Raw genomic sequence first — 10,076 nt, forward strand, 5'->3', positions numbered from 1 at the left:
TGTGCTTGAACAAACAAAAGTGTTATTGGGGCTATTGTTTCTAAAGAAAACTGAAACACTAAAGCCTACTAATCAAAGATGCGGGAGGGGACAACCTAACCAGATGAATATTGACAAAATTCAAATAAATAGGCAGGGATATATCAAGGCATCTCAGCCACCAAGTTAGAACACATTGACCTAACACAATATGTATCTTCTGTAGGATATTTACTTACTGGAAGCTCAACGCTTCCTATTCTGACTATTCACTGGATAAACTGACCAGAAACCAAAGTTATAACAAAGCCTACCACAAGTACCACTGTGAAGATCACGTGCAAACCTATAGCACACTGTTGCCAGTTCTTAAGGAAGAGAAATGAAAAACTCAAAGGGTTAGTGAAAAATGCACATTTGAAGATGGGGCATATTGATTTCTCAGGAAGGGCTTCCTGGTTTTCAGCAGCCTTTTCAGATACAGGACAGCTCTAGGCAAGGACAGAATGAAAGCTGAAGAGCCTCTTCGGCATGAGAAATGTTGGTGAAAACTTACAAGAGGAAGGCTTTGGGAAGGCCATTTTTGCACATGTTCCAGGTTGGAATAAAAGACAGATACAGAGGGGACAAAAGAAATCCTTTAAGCCTCACTTATTTCCTTTGCTATTACAAAGAAAAGCACAGCACTTGTTAGGGAAATGGGAAGGAATATGTCCTGGATGAGCAATAGCTACAAGATCTGCAGTGCTGAGGGATGATTTTGGGGGTCTTAACCCAGCCTGCTGCCTAGACACTACAAGCCAAAACATATACCTCACTTCAGGGTTAGGAGCAGGAGTGTGCTAACCTAGTCCCCTAAAAATTAAAGAAAGTTAAAAAATATATTAGGGCCTACTTAAGGAGATCCGATAGAGGAAGAGAATGTTTTCCTTGTGAGCAGAGCCCACCAGGAGCTCCAGAGCTGACAAGCTCACCCAGAGCAGCAGAACATCGCTCAGCCCAAAAGCAGCAGTGAGGAACAGGTCTCACATGAAACATAGGAGAGACCACAGCAGAGACAAAGGGTCCTATTCTTCCCGCTGCAACACACAGCACTCAAACAGGCAAATTGTAAAATGCTTTCTCTCCTACCCAAAGCAGTGCCACCAGAGGTCACTGCAGTTCGCTGAGCTTCATGACTAAGCCCTGCTAGGAGTACCAGCAGTTCTTACCACTACAACCTACCCGTTAGCCAAGTTCAGTCCTTAACCACTAATTAAAAATAAAAACACCCTCCCACTAATTAAAAATAAAAACACCCTCCTAAAGAGTTACTTATGTCTGTGCCATGTAATAACAGTATTTTGGTCCTCAAGCAGTTTTAAACTAAACATTACTTTACCCTCTTTTGGTATCCAGTTGCTTGGGACAGTTTAATGCAGTTTTGGCAATGCCCAAGTGCCTCAGACACAGGAAAACAAAACGGCTTGAAAGCAAGACACCAAACAAGATGGGTCATGTTAAAGGGTCTGTGACAGCAACACCAGAAAGATGTCAGCCAGTTAGCATAATTCACAGGACTGAGATTTTGTTTCAGACTGGCACTCCACAAAGGTTGCATTCTACTCAGGTTTCCCTAAGCCAGGCTTGCAGCCACAAATGGCAATGGTGTTAAGCAAAGACAGCATTTTCTCAGAAGCCTCTGTCATGGGTTTTATGTAATACCCAGCAGCTGGGCCCCCAAAACGATTCTGAGTGCTTTATAACCTGATGTATGCAACTTTTCTACCAACCAGTTGAGTAGATCCAAGAACAATGACTAATACCTTTTCTTCTTACCAAGCACCAGCAGCATGGACTATTAGATTGGAAGATCTACACCACTGGGAGATGCTGGGAGGAATCCCAGGTGGCTCCTGCAGTTGAGAGGTTTTTCTAAAGGAGAATAAAATATCTCAAGTAACTTCCTTGGAGGAGTCTGGGGCTGCTACCTGGGATGTCCAGTCCCAAAAGCATAGGTCAAAGACTTTGGGAGATGCCTGGAAGGAGACTTGGGTCAATCCTGGAGGAGAAAGCTTCCTTCAAAAATAAAAAACCTCCAGGGTAGCTTCCTTGGAGGAGTCTGGGACTGCTACACAAGATCTTTGGTACCAAAAGCAGAGCTCAAAAGACTCTGGGAGATGCCTGGGAGGAGTCTCAGGGGGCTGCTGGAGTTAAGAGATTTATCTGAAGGAGAAAAAAAAATCTTGACAAACTTACTTGGAGGAGTCTGGAGCAGGTAGCTGGGATCTCCAGTCTCAAAAGCAATGGTCAAAGGACTCTGGGAGACACCTGGGAGGAGTCTTGGGTCGATCCCAGAGGAGAAAGCTTCCTGCAAAGGAGAAAAATCATCTTGGTTAGCTTCCTTGGAGGAGTCTGAGGCTGATACCTGGAATCTGATGTCCCTATAAGAAAAGGCCAAAAGACTCTGGGAGCTCCTGGGAGGAGTCACGTGTATCCCAGAGGGGAGAGATTCCTCCAAGAAAGAAAAAACCTGAAGGGTAGCTTCCTTGGAGGAGTCTGGGGCTGCTACCTGAGATCTTAGGTATGTAAAGCAGAGGTCAAAAGACTCTGGGAGATGCCTGTGAGGAGTCTCTGGTGGATCCTGGAGGAGAGAGTGTCATGTCCTTATTTCTCAGGACAATGACTCATGTTTGCCGATTCCCAGGTGAGGACTAAGGTCAAACGACACTGGGGATCCTTTAACTCACAAACCTCAACTTTTATTCGCTCACAACAAGAATTGGCATGCTCACAGCAAAAATTGGCTTGAAACTATGTCAGTAAACTGTGTAACAGACTAACGCTACATCAGCAAACACATGCTACAGGCCTTGCTTATTTGGGAATCAGTTCAGGGCAGACAATAAGGCGAGCCCTCCCGTTGGGTCACGACGTTCAGAGCAGCCCCCCTTGCTTTCTAGACTCCTTCTCAGAGAGGAGCCCAGGGGCGGCTGGGCCCACTCTTCAGCGGTTTCATGTCTGAGGGATGAGGTAAAGAGAGAACAAGACCGAGAGAGATTTCCCCGAGCCCGGGTCCAGTCAGCCGAGGGCTCCGCCCCCGGCGGGCGCGCGCACGTGGCCCTTGAGTTGGCGCCCTTTTATCACCCTCGCCCCTCCTGCGGGCGGGCACTCGAACTCATGAGGCAAATCTGGTGTCAAGAGCGGTCTGGGAGCCTTTGGGCTTGGGGGTCTCTTGGGGGGTGCCTTCCCCTTCCCTGCAGGCGAGACCTTTCTCCACGCAGGGTGAGCTGTCCCGCGCGGTGCACCAGAATGGCTCATCGGAGCGGGGAGCTGCGCGCCCGCCGGCACGGCCTCCCCCTCCTGCCGCTGACGGGCCGCTTTTCACCCGGGCTGCCTCGCCGGGCAGGGTTCCTCGTTATGCAGAGCCGGTCGTTAAGCTGAACCTACCCCACCACAATGTTTGAGACATTAACTCCTTCGGTCCCTCGGAGAGAGTTTCCTCCAAAGGAGAAAAAACACCTTGGGTAGCTGCCTCGGAGGAGTCTGGGGCTGCTCCAAAAGAAGAAAAGCCCCGCTCCTGGCGCGACCGAGCCCCGCCGCGGGGCCCCCGCCTCGCCGGGACGTTTGCCTCACACCCCCCCCGCAAAACGTGTGGAGAGACGGGAGTGGACGAACGAACTCCGAGCACCCGCAGACCTCCGCGCCCTCCTCCCGCCTCCCCCGGAGACCACCCGCCCCGGGGAGACAGCCCTGCTGCCGCCCAGCAGCGCCCCGTGTGCCCCCCCCCCGAACCCCCCGGCCGCCGGCCGCGGTGCGTGAAGGCGAGCGGCGTCCGGGAGTTCCCGGCACCCGGGCTCCGGCTGCGCCTCGGGCCGTTCGAAAAGATGCGTTCGCGCTGCTCTCCGTCCTCCTCGTCAGCGAGCGGGAGCGAACTTGGCGCTTTTTGCTGCTCCTGAACGTCCTTATTTTGTCATCCCGTGTTATCTGGCTCCTGGGACCGGCGAAGGGGCTGCCTCGTCGCAGACAGAGGGGAAGGTGGGATGCAGCGGCCTCAGCGCTGCGCGCCCGGCTCCGGCTGACTAGATGATCTCCGGAGGCACCTGCCCACCACAACGGCTCTGCGATTCTGTGGTATTAATCATTACAGCATCCATACCGTGTTTATAGCCTACAACTGTAGAGTTTACTATAGATACAGTCACCACCTACAGCTATCGTAGCATCGCCAGCACAGGTCTTGTACCATCCGGACACAGTTCTCAGCTGCTGGAGATTTCTAAAGCTGACTTTAATTTCGTATCCGTAAAATGGGTATCGTCAAACTTCTCCGGGGCACTGCAAGTTGTAAAGGCACATCAGTACCCTCATAATATGGGACTGTGATACGTATTTCCTTAGGCGTTTAAACTGACAGCAGAATATAGATACACTTTCCTGAGCATATTGTCTCTGCTTCCTCACATAACCCTTCAGCAATACCAATTATCAACACAAAAGTAACAACCAGCTGCATCTCTGTCAAAAAGACAAGTCAAATAGCTGCAGCCTATTATCCCACTTCTCTTTTGTGCCTGGAAAGAAGCCACCCCTTCCTCAAGCAGTTCTGTTCCTCAGAGCTGACTGCTGCCAGCTGCTTCACTCTCCTTTTGCGCTCTTACAGTGAGATCCCAAAGCAACTCAACGCTGACGTAGGAAACTGTGAATGGGAATTTCCTTTGCTGCGATGGTCTTCCTTTTCTGGACAAAAACAGTGCCACTACTGCATCGGAAAGCAAGAAAGCAACGGCGCACACAGCCTGTTCATCTTAACCCTCTGCAATTGTTCAGTTCTTTCTTGTCTCCGTGTCGCTACCTGTATTTTCTTCTTGATTCTCCTTGCAGGGAAGATAGTTTCAGCACAAAGTAGCGGGTCAGGTAGAGAACACGTCTTGCTCTCTGGGGATGTTGCTTGATCAGGAAGGACTTTTCATAAGCATGAGAAGATGGGACCGGAAAGAGAAAGTATTAGCCTTTCTTCTGCAACAACCCCACCTCCCCATTTTCCTCAGTTTTGCTGTGTGGTAAGTCTGTTTTATTTAAATATTCATTTTTAAAAGGATAATACTTTAAATTGAAGGAGTGAAAGTATTAATGACATACAGCATTGTTGAATTATGAAATACAGGCACAAAATTTTAAGAAATGAGAGAAAACTTGCCAGCCCAACATGAAGCCAGAGCGCACACAGGCATTGTAATTCCATCTTCAACTGTATGATCCTATGTGTGTCTTTTTCCCTCATAGCATCACCAGCAAGCTCTAAATACAGGATTTCCATACAGTCCCTTCAGACAGCTGCAGACACCTACTGCACAGGCCCTGCACACGCAGCCTAAAAAATAACAGGCAATTTGTTCCTGAGCTGGGCCATCCCAGATTATAAGGGGGTACATGACAAATACTCGGTTTTGGTGAGCCACCAGCTAAAAGCTGCCTTACAGTCACAATGCTAGCGTAATGGCAGGAGCAGCTATTACAGAGTTAAGGACTGAGAGTCAGTTATTTTTCTGAAATGCAAAGTAGATGAAATTGGGGTGAATGAAGACCCGAGTTCCGTTTCCAGCTCTGCCTGAAATGATCTGCTGTTGCTGTATTTCAGCCTAAAGGAAAATAGGGCTTATAGGGTCACTGGCTTCCTCATAATTTTTTAACTCCTTATCAGATTTGTCTGAATTGAAAAGGGTGAAGTGCACAAAGATGCAAAGCTAATCCAAGTTTCGTGAAAAGACTCGTAGGAATAAGTAACAAAACCTCCTCTCCAGTGTGGGAAAGACTGCAGCATTAACTTGTTTCTTGTCAGGCGTCAGCCTCTAAATTCAAGTTGCAAACTGGCAGGACATGAGGCTCCGTGAGCTCACGGCACAGGTAACAGAAAGGATACCTGCCTCCCTCTAGTCAGCTGCCACGGCTGTGCCCTGCCTGAGAGCACAAACCTGTGCCAGCAGAGGAGGAGAGATGCCAGCTGCAAATGGATGCCCTGTCCCTCGGCCAGGTGACAAGCTTTCTGTCGGGAGCTCTGACATTTCATCCGTGGTGGAGGCAGACAGAGCAGGACCAGCAGATACACGACACCAAAGTCTGCCCCTGATACAAAGACAGGAAGAGTGGCATTGCTCGGCCATCAAAGAACAAGTGCGGGGGATGAAGACTAAGGCAGGGGAAGAAGAAAGTGCACTCATTCTGCTCCACCAGCGTTTTAATTACAGCTGTCTGGAGAAGTACTAAAACATCTACAGTATATATAGTACAGCGGCTGCATTTGATTAAACAGGCTTTCAAGCAGCAGAACCAGGTCTGCAACACAGGGTGGGCAGGGCATAGATTCTTGCTCCCTCCGCTGCCTTCTCTCTCCTAAAGAGCACGAACCACATCTTCCACCCTTAAGCTAATCTTTCCCTCCCCCCCTCCGTTACCAGCCTTGAGGCTCAGCAGCAAACCTACAACTAGGGCTATCCAACAGAAACAAATCCTCTCAACTGCCCGCACCATTTCCCTGGACTGTACATCTTTGTAGCACTGCCACCTTACAGCTAGCAGCCTTTTAACACTCACAAGTTATACAATGAACTATTCTAAGTTTTTCAGCAAATGGCATCCATTTACATGGATTCACTTTTAATTTCATTTACACTGAAAACTACTTAAATCATGATTTCTAGCCTTTGGCCAGCATTTTAGAGGATTCCTTTGTCAGGTCTGAATGATTGGGAAGGCAAGAAACATTTATACTCTCAGGGACCAAGTGGTTTAAATATATCTATTTAGAATAGCTATTACTGTGGAAGTCTTTTTTAAAAATACCTGATTTTTAGCTAGCTGTGGGCCTTCCGTCATCTACTGTAAAACAAGTTTCAGAATGAAAAGTTAATTCCATCTCCAAAATTGGAATTCATTAAAAGTGCTAAAACCCAGTTGAGCTCGAGAATTTTTTAGGTCTGGGTAGTTTAAGGAGTCCTTTCCCAGGAGCATGCAGGCCACACTCCAAGCCCCTGTTCTCCTCTCTAGACAACCATTCCTCATTGCCCTTATGCCCAGATACCTTCACTGTGATGCCGTGAGAAGGCAGTAGGACTTGCTTATTTCTCTCTCAGCAGGAGTAACATTTAGACACGTAAAATAGGCTGAGACAGTTCTGGGGTATTAAAAAAAAAATGTCTTTAGCCACTTATGCAAACAGGTGGGGCTGGATAACTAACAGGACTTTTAAAAAGGCATCTTCTGATACTTCAGTCCAACTCTTAGTTTCTAAAACAGGAGGTTATACCCTACAATTTACATATTCTGCCTATTTGTTGTCCTGCAACATCTCATCCATATGTGTGCTATTACTCTATTTTCCACAGTTCTATTAAATTCAGAAGCAACAGTGATCTTGATAGCATATTTCCATACATTCTGTATGGTATGTCTAAATATTTTGATGGTTTTAATATTTTGTACCAGCCGTGGAAACTGGTTTGCTGCTAGATGACTGTAAAAGTGAGATTTGGTAAATAATTATTAGAAATCTTACACTAACACTATGATTGCAACAATAGACAAAAGTGTAGCCAAGCAATTAACTAGTAGAGGTAGTTACTCATAAGTTTTGCAGTTCTTTGCTCTTATGACTAGATGTTCCTGTACGCTAGATGAGAACAATGTTGAAACTGACCACGTGTGATTGAAATTGTGTTAAGCTTCAAGATCAAAGAACAAGGACAAGAACAAGGACTTCAGGGACAGCCAACAGAATCTCAAATGGGTTGGTGGTTGTAAAAGCAGCCCTCGGACTCAAATGAATGCACATGATCAGATGTAGGCAGTACAATGATAATCAGTTACAATAATTTTTGTGTATATGTATACTAATCTGATTAATATGTAATTGTTACTCCATATAACCTGTTTGTGCTGAAGCTGTGGCATGCACGCTAGGTGGAATTATCCCCCGTGCATCCAGCGCTGCAATAAAGAATGCCTGCTTTCTAAAACTCCAAAATGAGTCTTAGAGAGTTTCTTCGACCAGCTTTTCGGTATCAAGCTGGCAGTGTGGAAGCCCTCAGGCTGGGGGTCCTGGTGGGCAATGCTGGTGTGCCCACGGAAGAGGTCCAGTTTGGCTGTGCCCAAAATTCCTCCTGCTCTGCTCACAAGTGGTGGCTGTTGTGAGTCCCACCCCTGGGCTGTGGGATTGCTCACTATTGTTGCCTTTAATGTCAGCCCTCTAAAAACAGATTTTTGACAGAAAAATTGAAGTGTATTAATATTTAAACCCACCTCCCCCCCCCATTTCTCTTTCGTATTGTGGCATCATTGCTTAGGTTGTTTCCATCCTTCACCTCTGCCTTGTGAAACTTAAGTCTTGGTACTCTGACTCCGTCTGAAACATTGACAACCCCTGCTGATGTGGCAGGGACAAACATCTGGACGTGTGGCAGCTGTTGGGGATGAGACAGAAAAAAAAGTGAGAGCTTGTTTCCCCTGGGCTTAGTTGGATTAGAGCCCAAGGCAGTAAGCTGTGTGTCTGATTGTCACCCCACAGAAAGTGAGTTCTGTAGCCAGGAGGAAGACTCTCAGCTCCTGTGCTTTCCTGGGCTTTATACCGCACAGGAGACTGGACACAGCAGGTTACATTGGATACGTGTGCATGAGTCTTCTGTGGGTGTTCTTTCCCCCAAATAACCTAAAACCTCTTGTATCACAGAGAGGGGGAAATGAAATGCGCTTGGTTGAGAAGTGCCATCTAGCCTAGCTACTCACTTAGCTTTAGTAACACAGCCTTACCTACATGAACAAATTCTGGCCCAGTCAGTAACTTGCTGCTCTTTTGAGGTAAGGTGAGTGTGTAAGGCCGCATCATCTTCTGTATTTCACTGTGCTGTCCTGCTCACACTTGATCTAGCTCTGAGAAATTAGTTTTCCTTTGGCTTCACAGTAGTGATAGTCACCGAAGCATGAATCCTTAGCCAGTGACAAAGTTATAGTCAGAACGCTTCTGCAAATAACATGATTATCCTTATGTGGTGTCCTTTATGCTCTGTAGGATGGTGCACAACCAGAAGAGCTTGGAGCTTATTTATGTAGGATTTTTTCAAGCTGGGCAAAATGCCATTTCCTGCCTTGATTCCAAAGGATGAGACTTATTTTCTAAAATGTTCAGTAATTTTTCTATAAGCAAAGATGCAGCAGGAGTGTATGCACCCAAACAGCTTAATTGGTTTTAAGGAAATGTAAGCATCCTGTACAGGAATGTGAGATAAGCTTAAACAGGTTACATTCCCTTTCTCAGTAGCTCTGGTGGCATTTTTAGAATGCTCTGTGAATAACTTGCAAAAGGTACTCCTCTTGTGACACAGAAGATACCTTTAGCATATTTTAGGGGTAGAGTGCAGGAAGCCTGAAGTCACACAGAAACCTGTAGTGGCACTCCTTCCGTGAGAGCGTGTAAGGTAGTGGGCCATCCATGTGTTTGGTGGGATTGGAGGGGTTAGTTGCTTTGACAGACTGGTATGGTCTAGGAAAACAACAAAAACTCTAACCAGTTACGTGAATGAAAATGCTGTGCCTATGTTAGTACACTCAGCTGTGCTGTAACAGCTAACATAAATGACTGGAACCACACACAGACTGTCCATATCGTCCATTTGGCTAAGCAGCTGCTAAGATTATGTCATGGCTGTAGGCAGTACATAGTGATAAGTGCAGATCACTTCTAGAGATAAATGTATGTTACCTTCACAGAGACCATTCTGGGAAAAGATTAAAAGTCAATGTCTGCCTGGACAGGAATCGCAGATGTTGAAACAGATGTTAGCAAATGTCTCTTTGTAGAACTGGTCACCATTGCAACTTTCAGTATAACAATCTCCCATTTTAAAAAATAATCAGTGATATCTGATGACTTGCATGGCATGTTGTTCAGTTTTAATTTATAGAGCCATCAAACTTTCTTTAACTGGTACTTTAAATGCTGCCTTTCAGCTGAGAGATTAAACGTGGTTTCTCCTAGCCCAAGTAAAGGAGAGCTCCTTGTGCGAATTGAATCCCTGTTAACATGTTATGCCCATTCTAGGGTCTAGCTCATATGGAAACCAGTA

Source organism: Aquila chrysaetos, chromosome 17 (genome assembly GCF_900496995.4).
Source record: "Aquila chrysaetos chrysaetos chromosome 17, bAquChr1.4, whole genome shotgun sequence".
NCBI classification, from domain to species: Eukaryota; Metazoa; Chordata; class Aves; order Accipitriformes; family Accipitridae; genus Aquila; species Aquila chrysaetos.